Here is a 13,027-nt window from a genome sequence, read left to right on the forward strand (position 1 = left end):
TATGCTAATAGCCATTAGGTGATCAAGGATACAATGCGGCCGCGATTCTATACATATCTCGGTAATATTGGCGCGATACGATTTCATGTCATAGCACTTTTGTTTGATTAATTCACATTCTCACTCTTTATGCAGTTGAAAAACAACCTTGAATCACTTGCATTTAAAGTTCAAACAGTGAAAATGGGTTAAGATGAGAAGAAGCATGAGCCGGGGTTACTAATTTGAGCCAATCAAGTATTGGAGAATCTGATTTCTCGAACAGTTTTGTTTTCTTCACGTTTTACATCAACAGTCATCGTTGGTATTGCGATACAAAAGTTGTAAATCGTCTTGTGTGGCGAGCCTATCTTGGTACAGTTCTGCACTGTCGTATCATTTCACCTCTAATAGGTAAACTAGCGTCCAAAAGAAACGCCACCAAATATTTTTCAGGTCTATAACAATACAAAAGCAAATTACGGTACCATTGAATATTTTTTGTGAAATGCAATCATTCAACAGCAGTATGTAATGGATAACAAGGAGAAAAATGACGCAACTAATGAACTAATGGCACATGAATGACATTGAGGTGCATTATCCAGTATTCGATCACCAATGCAGAATCGACTGGGAGTTTTTGCAACTTTCTTGGCAGCACATATTGTTCAAAACCGGGTGTTGCAAACCCCAAAAGTGATGCAGGCCTGAACCCGGCTGCGTTGGTGAGTCCTCTTAATCAGGAGTCCGACACCAGCTGCCATGCGTTCCTCGTCAATGGCTGATTTTGGCGTTTTTGAAATACGACGTCCGAGTTGGTCCCAAAGTGCTCAATTAAGGGATGATCGTGCAGAGCTTGAACCTGTCTTCGTCACTAAAAAGCACTCTACCGCTGCTGCCAGTGTGGCACCTTAGTGTTGGCACGTCAACGTCATGCCCTTGAAGCCATGAATACTGACGCGCCTGGCCAGTGTATCTGCGACTGGATGTCCAAGGCTGTGGCGCTCAGTGACGTCACAGTGACGTAACGGTTCCACGTGTGAAACACCCGTAAATACCGGTTTCTTGTTGGGTATAGTGACCTTCAGTCTACCACTCTTTGGCCTGTCTGAAGTACTGCCAGTCTGTCTTACACGTGTGACAAGTCTGACGATGATGGGTTTGCAGCATCCCATGGTCCTAGCCACGCGCTCTGGTGTTGCTCCCGCCTTTAGGATGCCGATTGCTCTGGTTGCCAATCGATTTACATGATGTAAGAGAATGAACTTCGTCAGCGTTTATACCCTAATTTGATACTGGTAACCTTGTGCACAATTTCTATTTTATGCGCATAAATTCGGGGTTTTTTTTCACAAAATATAAAATGCAAGTGCAAGCGTTCACTGGGAATAGACATGCTGTGTCCGAGAGATGTGTTTTAACTATCATCAAACAGACTGACAATTATTTTGACTATTTACAATCATTTTTATTTTGGTGCCGTTTCTTTTGCACGCTAGTTTATATACAGGAAAACCAAGTTCTATGGATACTCAACTTCTTTGTTGCAGTGAGCGCGTAATTACTCAACAAGTAGTGAGTATATATATTATTTTTCCTTTTTACAACTCTTTTTATACCATGATTGATAACGGGGTAAACTGAATCGAAACGTCGCTCTCATTCAAATAGTGAAGTTGACTATCCATAGAACATAATTTTCCTTAATCTTCACAACTTCTAAATTTCCTCTCAAAGACGCAATAAGGATATAGCTATAGCCAGTACGGAGACTGAGGCCAGTTTATACGTTATGTTAAACTAAAAACTAATGAATCTGATACGAAATCCTTTTGTGAGTCTTTGTCAAAGATATTGTAGAATCTGACGTATTTAGGCACATTATGGTTGACATGACGTTGTTCTATAATGAGGACATGTACAGTGATGTAACAATGACAACAGAGAAATGGTGGGTTTATGTGACCAGTGAAGTATCGATTTTGTTATGCATTGATACAGCTTCCTTTTGTTTAATGTCAGCCTTTGACCACCATTCAGTTTATCCAGTTGTTGTGAATAACACTTTCTTAACATTAGTTATCTCGTGGCTGTCTTTAAAATCGTGGGGCGGTGGGGTAGCCGAGTGGTAAAGCATTCGCTCGTCACGCCGAAGATCCAGGTTCGATTCTCCACATGGGTTCAGTACGTGAAGCCCATTGCTGGAATATTGCTAAAAGCGGCGTAAAACCAAACTCACTCTTTTGACAATCGTACAAATTTCCGGCAAAGGTCACCATTATAGTTACGTTGTAGTAGAAGTTGTTTACCACGTAGTGTTGTGGACCTGAGGGTGACGTCGCCCGATGCACAGGGGTAGTCTTTTGTTGACGCGTTCGCTCGTCAGGCTGTAGACGGGTCCAATTCCAAGCAGAATGTGTGAGGCCCATGTCTGATGTCCCCAAACGATATTGCTGAATTACCGCTTAAAACGGCGTAAAGAAATTTGCATTCACTCCAAGTTTATCAACGGGCAAATAGTCCCATTAGTATATCTCTCTGGTAGATATACAATATAGAATGTAGAAGCAGTGCGGATTACGTCCTAGCATCTCGCTGTTGATTGTAAATATACTGAATTTCATACATATTAATAACAAAATCTCTTTATTATCATATGTAATACTCGATATTTGCATATGAACTGCTATACATCGTGTTTGTAATAAATTCATGAAATATTGTGTTCGTTGTTACGTCGTTATGTATTAACTGTCCGACTTTCCCCAAATACAGAATATCGCTGTTTGAGAGTAAAACAAAACTCTAATGGTACAAGAGTCCATCGAAAGGTTTTGAGCCTAAAATACTTCTGATGAAAAACTGATATTGAAGAAGGTTTATATCATTCTCATGATGGTGACATGCACATGGCGCTTGCTTCCGGTCACGGGACATCAAATCACATGTACCGCTAAAGAAACGGCAGAAATGGTCAGGCTTGAGTGATATGAGTCATAAAGTTTTTGGTCCTCGAGGGCCACCTGGCGAAGTGCGATTGACAGCAGTACGAGCACCCAGAACTCAAAGCCTCCTATATCATACAGTTATTTTTATCATGCACATATCAACAGTATTTTCGACACAAAAACCTTTTCATAGCCCCTCGTGCACAGAATCTTACTGTTTGTTGTGCTTTCGGTGAAGGGTAGTCTATTTCATATCAGAGAATTCTGTCAGTCACTTATTCATTCAGGTGTGAGTTTGTGTGTGTGTGTGTGTGGGCGTGCGTGCGTGTGTTTGATTGGGTTATTTTATGTTTTTAGGGGTTTTCTTTTCTCTTGGTGGATTGTTTTGCGTATTCGTATTTTTGCCTTTTTGGGCGGGAAAGGACAGCTAATCACGCCAACAGTTCCACATTTGAAGCGGTCATAAAATCCACGCATGCGTGTCTGTGTTTTGTATTGCGATGCAATGAGCACGAGGTACCAGATCCTTTAGAGATTTGTGGCATTGTCTGAGATTTCAGAAACACTTTACACTTACCTTTACATGCCCAAATCACTATACACATGGGGTTACAGTCTCTAACCTATATATAGTGCGTCAGATACTTCTGTTGACAAGTAAATTTGAAGTCAAGAACTGAATAAAGTTCCATCATTTCAAATTCTGCTCGGAGAAGCACTTTACATTTTACTTATTCACTGCATCGTGCAACAAATATGACACAAAAAGTACAACTTCGGTACAGCATCGTCGCAGTATATATCCTCGATGCAATTCAAATATTTACTTTGTCTCAACAGCCGTTTAATTCGGGGGACACCAGAAAATGGGCCTCACACATTGTACCCATGGTCAGTCAAGTCAGAGAGTAAAATACTGAATAATAGTGAAATAGTTTATTAATGTTTTATTTAATCCAGCCCAGCTTCTTCGTGATCGTAATCTTACCACCCACGTGTTTCTAATGAGTGGGACGAGAGGGTAGCCTAGTGGTTACGGTGTTCGCTCGACACACCGAGGTCCCGGGTTCATTACCCAAGTGGATACAATGTGTGAAGTACATTTCTTCTGTCCCCTGCTGTGATATGGCTGGAATGTTGCTACAGGCGGCATAACGCCGAACTCACTAAGGGACACTCTGAGGACGTCCGTATCTATTTCTGTGCTTCAAACCGACCGACCCATTTTTTTCTCCCGACGAGAAAATATTTCACAAAATGTCGCCGTCAGCAATAATTTCTTATGGGTGATCTTTTATGATTTATCTTCCCTTGACTAACCCGCTTGGACCCTACAACCTTAAACTGACAGCGCATGCCTTGTGCGCGATGGGAGCAGTACTAAACACTTAGAGACAGTTAACCAGTAAATAGCCTTCGCCATCACCGTTGATGTTCACGCTGGTACATACGGACAGAATGACTTTTCCCTTGACCGATGATACATGTATATCAAGTGTTAAGTCCTGAAGCATTTGTTCCGTGATTCCATGGTGCACCAGATATAGCCATGACTGCCTGTTTTGCAAGAATGAATTGGAAAAAGCCATTCGACTCGAGGCGGTGGAATAAGCTGATTGTTTTCTTCAGGTAATGTTTTGTCGTTTTTGTTGACGTTTTGCAATCGGTAATTTAGGCCTGAGGCTAGATATCTGAATATCACAATTTTAAGCCTGCAGTGTATTTTCATCGCATATACTGAAATCTTTTAATTTTTTTTCGCCAATGAGCAGATACAGTGCGCAAAATGTGAAAGTATTGTTATGCATTTCGTCTTGAATGTATCTAATATTCTAATATTTTTGTATGATGGTCTGTGTGTACTTTAATATTACATTACACATGCATGATTATATTCAGTCCTTGTATATAAGTACTACATGTTAATTACGTAAAAATATGAATAAATGCATACACATATCTACATGTTTGTGTTAAACTCAAAATTATGCCATCAAAAACATATTTGATTATAAACACAGTTTCTAGGCTAATTCCTAACAAACAGACATAACACTTAAAGATTTCTTCGGGAACTGTTGAATGAAAGTCAGACTAGAAAGCTATAACTAGATAGTATATATCTGTCATATGAAACATATCTTCAATTGTCAGGTATGCGTAATAACGGGGTCAGTCGGTTGGAGGTGTATCTCTGATTCTTCTTACATCAAGGTCGGTGGTAGTATGGTAGCTATTTGGTAAATTTGAATGCGATAACAGTTGAAGAATTGACGTCTGATATTACATAAGGGCTGATATGAGATGAAGGCTGATATACAGCTATGACTCCCGAGGCTTACACTGCCTCGTGTTCTGTCACAGGAAATGCCGTGACAATATACTGATCTTTCATGGCGTTTTCCCCGTTATCTTCTGTCGTGTCAGTTCGTATTGAGCGTGAAAATGACAACAAACTGTGGACCTACATCTGGTATGCTACCAGAGGAAGGCAGCCTTTGACCTAGCTAAAACCCCCCCAAAAGCGATCTCTTCAAAAATAAACAAGAGGACAGGTTTGAAAAACTGACTTTATTGTTGAATTACGATCAAATATGACATTTAAAGGGACTTTATTAAAGTTTGTAGCATACCTTATTTAGTTAAAAGTCAATACGTGCATTCTCTCGGGATTCCCTTATATTTAATGATATATTATGAACTGACCAAAATTGAGCAAAAAAAAGAATTTTCGCAATAAGAAAAGTCTCTTTTCATGGTCTGGCTGTTGCAGTAGGGTCATTTTCTGTCACCAGCATGAAAAGAAGAAGACAAACGTTGTTGTTGTTGTTTTTACGCCCTCCCGTCCATCGTCAGCAACAGTTTGGAGGTCAGAAACATAAAAAAATAATGAACATGCAGTTTGTCGGTCGTTTGCCAACCAGCTAGTTTCATTACAATTCAAGGTGCGGTAGGGTAGTTCAATGGCTGCAACGTTCCCTGTCACACTGGAGACCCAGGTTTCATTCCCGATATTGGTACAATGTGTCAGTCTCATTTCTGGTGCCCCTTGCCATGATACTGGTAAGATATTATGCTGAAAGCGGCGCAAACTATAAACACGTACTACCACGCACTGGGATACACGTGGCCCAGTGGTTTTAGACACAGGTGTTTAACCTGCAGAGTTGTCGTTCGTGATCACGGGTCCATGAGTTCTAGTAGTTTAGTTTTACGCCGCATTGAACAACATATGCGGTCTGTATATAATCGACTCTGGGCCAGACAATCCACAGCATTAGCATCGATCAGCACAACTGGGAACCGATAACACGGGTCATCTAAGTCAGCGAGCCTGACCATCCGATCCCGTTAGTCGCCTCGTCAAGCATGGGTTACTGAAGATCAATTCTAACCGGGGTCTTCACGCTTTTCCTGACTATAGTTATTTAATCGCTCGTTTGTTGCGTAAACCACAGTCAGCAATATTCCATGAGCATCGATCTGCGCAACTGGGATGCGGTGGCATGTGTCAACCAAGCAAGCGAGTCTGACCAGCCCACCCCGTCAGTTACCTCTTCGCCCGTATAAAATTAATATCCATATTAATAATGATATTCATCGCGTTTTCAAATAAAAATGGGTCGGGATTTTATTTTGACATTCTAGTTTGTTTGACGTGAAAAACCCGTTGATTTCTATGGAACGTTACACCTTTTCTCCGACAGAAAAACAAAACTTTGAAATGCAAAACAATTCGTGCATATTTTGAGTATATATATAGTCGAAGTAGCATTTTCTCTAGAGTATAAACTATTAACTAAACGTTAGTATCGCGTTATAGTGTTGGGGCGTGCGGAAATGAGAAAGGGGAATATATTTATATCTATCGATATCTGTTCTTACGACAGGTATGGCTTGTCGAAGACCAATACTTGTAATCCGAATGTGGATTTGATAGCACCACGTCCCCAGTGTGGTAGTCCAGTTGTTACAGTGATTGCTCATCACGCCGAAGACTTGGGTTCGATTTCCTACAAGTGTAAAATGTGTGAAGCCCATTCCTGCTGTGCACCGCCGTGATATTGCTGGAATATTGCTAAAAGTGGCGTAAAACCAAACTCACTCACTCACTCCACACACTTAAGCGTGGTTCGTTGTAAATGACGCATATCATGTACACTACGGTGCACCTGTGCACATTTACACACCTGTACATAAATATACTACTCAAAAGAAGTAAAGCATCACCCGATTCTGGATGCCATAACACCCTTCAGTGATATATGAAAATATTTCGGGTCTGTCAATAAAAAGGTCACGGTTAAGCATGATATTTTATTCCAAGTGAGAAGTAAAACATGACAATAGGCGTTCTTCGTGAACAAATATTGTGTGCAAATCTTGAAGTGTATCTTCAATTACATAATCTTTAGATGTAATTCCTCAATTACTTCCGTCATAAATTGTTTAAGGCTTCAAGTATTTGCATACAACATCATATCATCTTAACCTATCACCGCCTCGGCTCCAGCGTGCCCTCGCCACTGGTATAGGTGTATTCTCAAGACAGCACTCAGAAAACGTCCCCTCACAGCGCCCCCCACAGACTCGATGTTCATGACGTCCCCGTACAAAGAATGGCGTTAACTTATAGCAATTTGACATCCACGGAATGTCCTGAATGTGATGTCGTTAAGACAGTCGTAGTTGTAGGTGCTGCCGTAGAACATGCCACAGAGCTCACACGAATGCACGAAGCTCTCCACACTCATGCCTGGGGGGACGCTGCAACAGAAGAAAGTTGACTGAATTTTTACGATATCTACCGGTGTCAGTACCTCATGTATCTGTACCCAGCCTAGTTCCCTGAGTCTGCTGCGCCTGCGCTACTGCTCCTAAGTTGGAACTTTAGAGCAGGCGCAACAGACTCGGGGAACCAGGCTGACCTGCACATATCTTCTCCAAACCTGGAGTAGAAGTGAACTTCAGCAAGGGTAGTCGCTATTTATGACCAGCGAATCAGTGCTCAGATCGACTATATTTCTCCTGTAGGCTTCTGCTGTTTTGCTATAAGACAACAATATTCCAGCTTTGTAGCAGCGGTCTGCCAATAATCCTGTTTGGACCAGACAATCCAGTGATCAACAGCATGAGCTTCGATCTGTGCAACTGGAATACAATGATGTGAGTCAACAAGCCCGATTCCGTTAGTCTCCTATTTCGACAAGCATGGATTGTTGAAGATTTAACCCGGAACTTTACGCGGATAAATTGACAAATAGCCCTATGACGCGAACCCTTACCCAGCTTCCCCAGTAATGCGCCACGTTGTCTGTTCAGGAAAACGCGGACGCCAAGCGACCCGTGAAGGTACCGGGGTAGAATAGGTCTTCAGCAACTCATGCTTGCCATAAAAGGCGACTGTGCTTGTCTTAAGAGGCGACTAACGGGATTGGGTGGTCAGGCTCGCTGACTTGGTTGACACATGTCATCGGTTCTCATTTCAGCAGATCGATGTTAACGCTGTTGATCTCTGGATTGTCTGGTCCGGATTCGATTATTTACAGACCGTCGCCACATAGCTGGAGTACTGTTGAGTGCGGCGTGAAATTAAACTGACTCACTCATTCACCCAACAAAGACAAAGTGAACCAAGGTGTCTGGGCAATATAGCAAAGCTAAAAGTGACGGCATTCCAGTGGTTTTGTATCTCATAAAGATTTACCCTTAAAAACGTTGTTTATTTGTGTAATGTACAAATGCTCTATCTATATTATGTAATTTCAAGCAGTATTAAAACGCGTAATTAAGGTAATATGGTCTTCTCATCAGGGCATCTGTGAATAGATACACCTGGCAACATATACACGGAGGTGCTGATTGTAGCGTTTCTAATTCCTTCTCGGTTCTCCCACGGCTATACAGCTATATACACCTTTGCCTGGTGTGTTATTAGTCAGTTATTAAGGAACAGTGTATGTAGTTTAACACCGCACAGCAATATTCCATCTCTATGACGCTCCCTGTGCAAATAACCGTGTCTTGGTCAAACAGTCCAGAGATTGATATCATGAGCGTCTGTCCACTACCAAGACATGTAATTAACGAAACTCTTCGACCTGCATGATTAACCTATGTGAATGAGTGAGTATGGTTTTACGCCGCTTTTAACAACATTCCAGAAATATCGCGATTGGGGACACCAGAAATGGTTTTTACACGTTGTACCCATGTAGGGAATCGAACCCGGGTCTTCGGCATGACGAGCGAACGTTTTAACCAGTAGGCTACCCAACCGCCCTCAACCTGTGTATTGCGTTATCCCAATAACGACAAAACGTAATAACGAGGTTTCAACGGAAAATAAATACACCAAAAAAATTTGCGATCAGATCTAATTCCGATTATCAAATGCATAGCACAAATTCACCCACAGGGCTCGGGGTACTAAACAACGCTTCAGCATTCTATGTTTGTTGTAAGAGGGGTCGAGGGGGTCTGAACTTATGATGATCACTGGTTCACAGTTACGTAGTCCGCCGCTCATGATGGCAATCACTGGATCGTCTGGTCCAAGCGTGATTAAACACTAGCCTCTTCCATAATACTGGAGTTGCTTTAAACAATAAGAAAAAGAAACTAAGGAGAACTCACGCTTTGGGTTTTCCATCGGCACGTCTCAGTCTCTGGAGGATCGGGTCAGAAAACGTCATTCCGTACATGGTAACCATTGCCAGCAGCAACATTGTACACCATCGGCCCATCTGAAACGTCACAACGACAACGTGTGTATATAACCGTTTACAACACAGTAGTGGCCACATATTCCGGAACCATTTCCTCGCACAACATTATATATCAATGTTAACTTTTTTCTTTTGTTTTCGGGTGTGTGTGGGGTGGGATGGGGGTGGGGGGTCATCAAGGCATCATGGGCTAGTGAGTGAATCTTGTTCAACTCCGCTCTGAACTATTTTCTGCTCGGAATAGCAAAACGCAAAGATGGGGAAAGGCTTTTGGTACTTCGAGGATCTGATATCTATGATGGTCCACTGGTAGTGCATGAACTAAATCCCGTCTACCCGAGCTGGTTTGATTTCTGGCGGACGGTCTAATTTACAACTAGACAGCCCGGTCTGGTAGATTTTACATTGTGTGAATTCACCATATATTGGTGCCTGGTCTGGTTAAATTCATTTTGGGCTGGTAATATTTTGAAGCTACCACCCCTGATGTATAGCTGGGTTGTTGGCGTATGTCACACATTGCCAATGGCCAGTTTCCTTTAGCATGAAACCAAGAGACCGATTGAACCAATTCTCCTGTTTCACATATACGCCTGTACATCGACAAGACAGTAAATGTCCACAAGACTGTATGGCAAGAGGAATGGCGTCAACATTCCAACTGTCCCTTTATGTCGAAATTTAAAATTTAAAAAATAAAATCGCGTATGTTTTCATAGCAGATTTCCATGTACCTCTAGACAAACATCCTGACTCTGAAATCAACATATATTACCAAAAAATGATATCTAAATTACAAATAAAATATTAAAACATAGAACTCAGAGATTGTGTTAATGTAAACATACTCGGAATATGTAGACAGACTGATGTACAAGTCCCCACCCACCACAACGCCCACCCATCCATCACACACACACGCACGCGCGCGCGCGCGCGCACACACACACACACACACACACACACACACACACACACACCTTTTGACCTGAAAATGGTACTCAATGACCATTTAACCCCTCGTATAAAAGCATGAAAATGAACCTGACATCCACTTTCCTAAAAAATATGTTACAGACTCTTGAAGATAAGTTATTCGATCAACAATGTTTCAGCCTTGGTACAGATTTAAAATATTTTATCGCAGACATTCTTGTCTAAGTCCATACTTTGACGTGCTCCACAAATTTGTTTGGAGGTTTTACTATGTTGAACTTTAACAAACTGATGTTTGTAAATTTTGAAACCAAGGGGCACAAGGATAAGATTCTGTTTATCGTAAAGTTTTTCAACTTTAGACGACGAAGCGGTCATATTTCTTTCCAAGTCAATATACGAGGGGAAGTCAATATGTTCATAGAACTCGATATAAAACAGAACACAATGGTTGTGATATTGGATTTATTTTTCAATATAGTCTCCCTGAACCTCGATGCATTTTGCCCATTTGTCTTTGAGACTGTCTATGCCCTTGAAATAGAAGTCTTCAGATTGGTCCCTCAGCCACGCCTCTGTTGTTGCCTTGAGGTCATCATCATTGGCAAATCTTGTTCCACACAAGTGAGATTTCAAATTGCGAAACAGATAGTAGTCGCTGGGGGCCAGATCTGGACTGTATGGGGGATGGTTTAGTTGTTCGAAGCCACATTGTTGAAGAGAAGCTTGTGCAACACGGCTCTTGTGGACTGGTGCATTGTCGTGGAGAAGCATGACTCCAGCTGTCAACTTCCCACGCCTCTTCTCTTTGATGGCCGCTCTCAATCTTTTCAACAAGTCAGCATAGTAAGCCCCTGTGATCGTAGTTTTAGGTGGTTTATAGTCTATGAGAATCACACCCTTTGAATCCCAGAAAACGGTTGCCATGATCTTGCCAGCAGAAGGTTGTGTTTTGAACTTCTTGGGTGCAGGAGAATGCTTGTGCTTCCACTGCATGGATTCTTGTTTGGTTTCGGGATCCCAGTGATGAATCCAGGTTTCATCCCCAGTAACCAGACGAGCATGAAAGTTATCAGGATCAGCGTTGTAGATGTCCAACAGCTCACGACTGGATTCAACTCTCTGGTGACGATCATGTGCATTTAGGTTACGAGGGACCCATCTTGCGGATACCTTGGACATGTGCAGGTGTTCATGGATCACTGTGCAAACACTTCCATGTGAAATGCCACACTCTGAAGCTATCTCGTCCACCTTTATTCTCCGATCGGATATAATTAAGCGTTGGATCCGGGCAATTGTATCTTCTGTAATGGCTTCAGAAGGTCTTCCTGACCGTGGGTCATCTTCCAAGGAGCTGCGACCTCGCTTAAACTCAGCTGACCATTTTGCCACAGTGGAATATTGAGGGGCTTCCTCGCCATACACATTGATCATGCGTTTGTGGATTTCGGTTGCATTCACACCTTCTTTAGTGAGAAACTTGATAACTGCACGAAACTCAGTTTTGGAGGTTTCCATGATTTGTGCAGGGTAATCGTCTTTTAAAGGCTCTATGTCTCAAGTAAATGCTCGAGGAAGGTTGGGTATCAGTATACAGAGTCACAGATGAATCAACTCAATAATGACACCAATGACAACATCACCAAGGATATATCAGCACCCACTTCTATGAACTTATTGACTTCCCCTCGTAAAGTTCAATTTTGCCGCATTCTCATTTAGCATTAAGTGTATCAATTTATCATATGACAACAATGTATAAATTTCATACAGGTTCACACAGGCCGCTAATTATAAGGTTGATCTCGGCTTGGACATCAGAATGGACTAACGCGAAAGCAAATAACACAGCTGGGCAATGTATCATTTATACATGTTTTAAAAAACCAACGAAATTCTTACCTCTGAGATCTTCTCTATTGATGAAACTGTGTTGTAGCTCAAAAGGACCGATCTGATCATGCCTTCACCATCTTATATATTCCTCGAGACTAATTTCAAAAGATTATCCCCAGTATGACAGCCTCAAACGCACGGTCTTCGACTACCTGCTCTGAAGTGTGACAGATACTGCTCAAAATTAACAGAGATATTCTTGTTGATTTCCGGCCCGTCCACGGATTGTAACTCGGCCCCCGAAAACGACGGTTATTTTCCCATCGACGCATTGTTTGTCTTAATACGCCACGCGGTCGCAAGGAAATGATTAGAACTTGTCGTTTGGTAAGCACGACAAAATTTAACGGACGCTCGAGCAAGTGACATATTAATGGAAAGCTTCCTACACAAAAAGTGGAGACTTGCCGATAACTGGACACAACTAATCACATATAAATATTTGTTTTGGAGAGGCAGGAAATGTGCATGTAATAATTATCTGGGATAATAAATATTTGTGTTGATTGAAAAAAATTCAAGACGCAATTTTCA

Source organism: Haliotis asinina, chromosome 14, assembly GCF_037392515.1.
Source record: "Haliotis asinina isolate JCU_RB_2024 chromosome 14, JCU_Hal_asi_v2, whole genome shotgun sequence".
Lineage (NCBI taxonomy): Eukaryota > Metazoa > Mollusca > Gastropoda > Lepetellida > Haliotidae > Haliotis > Haliotis asinina.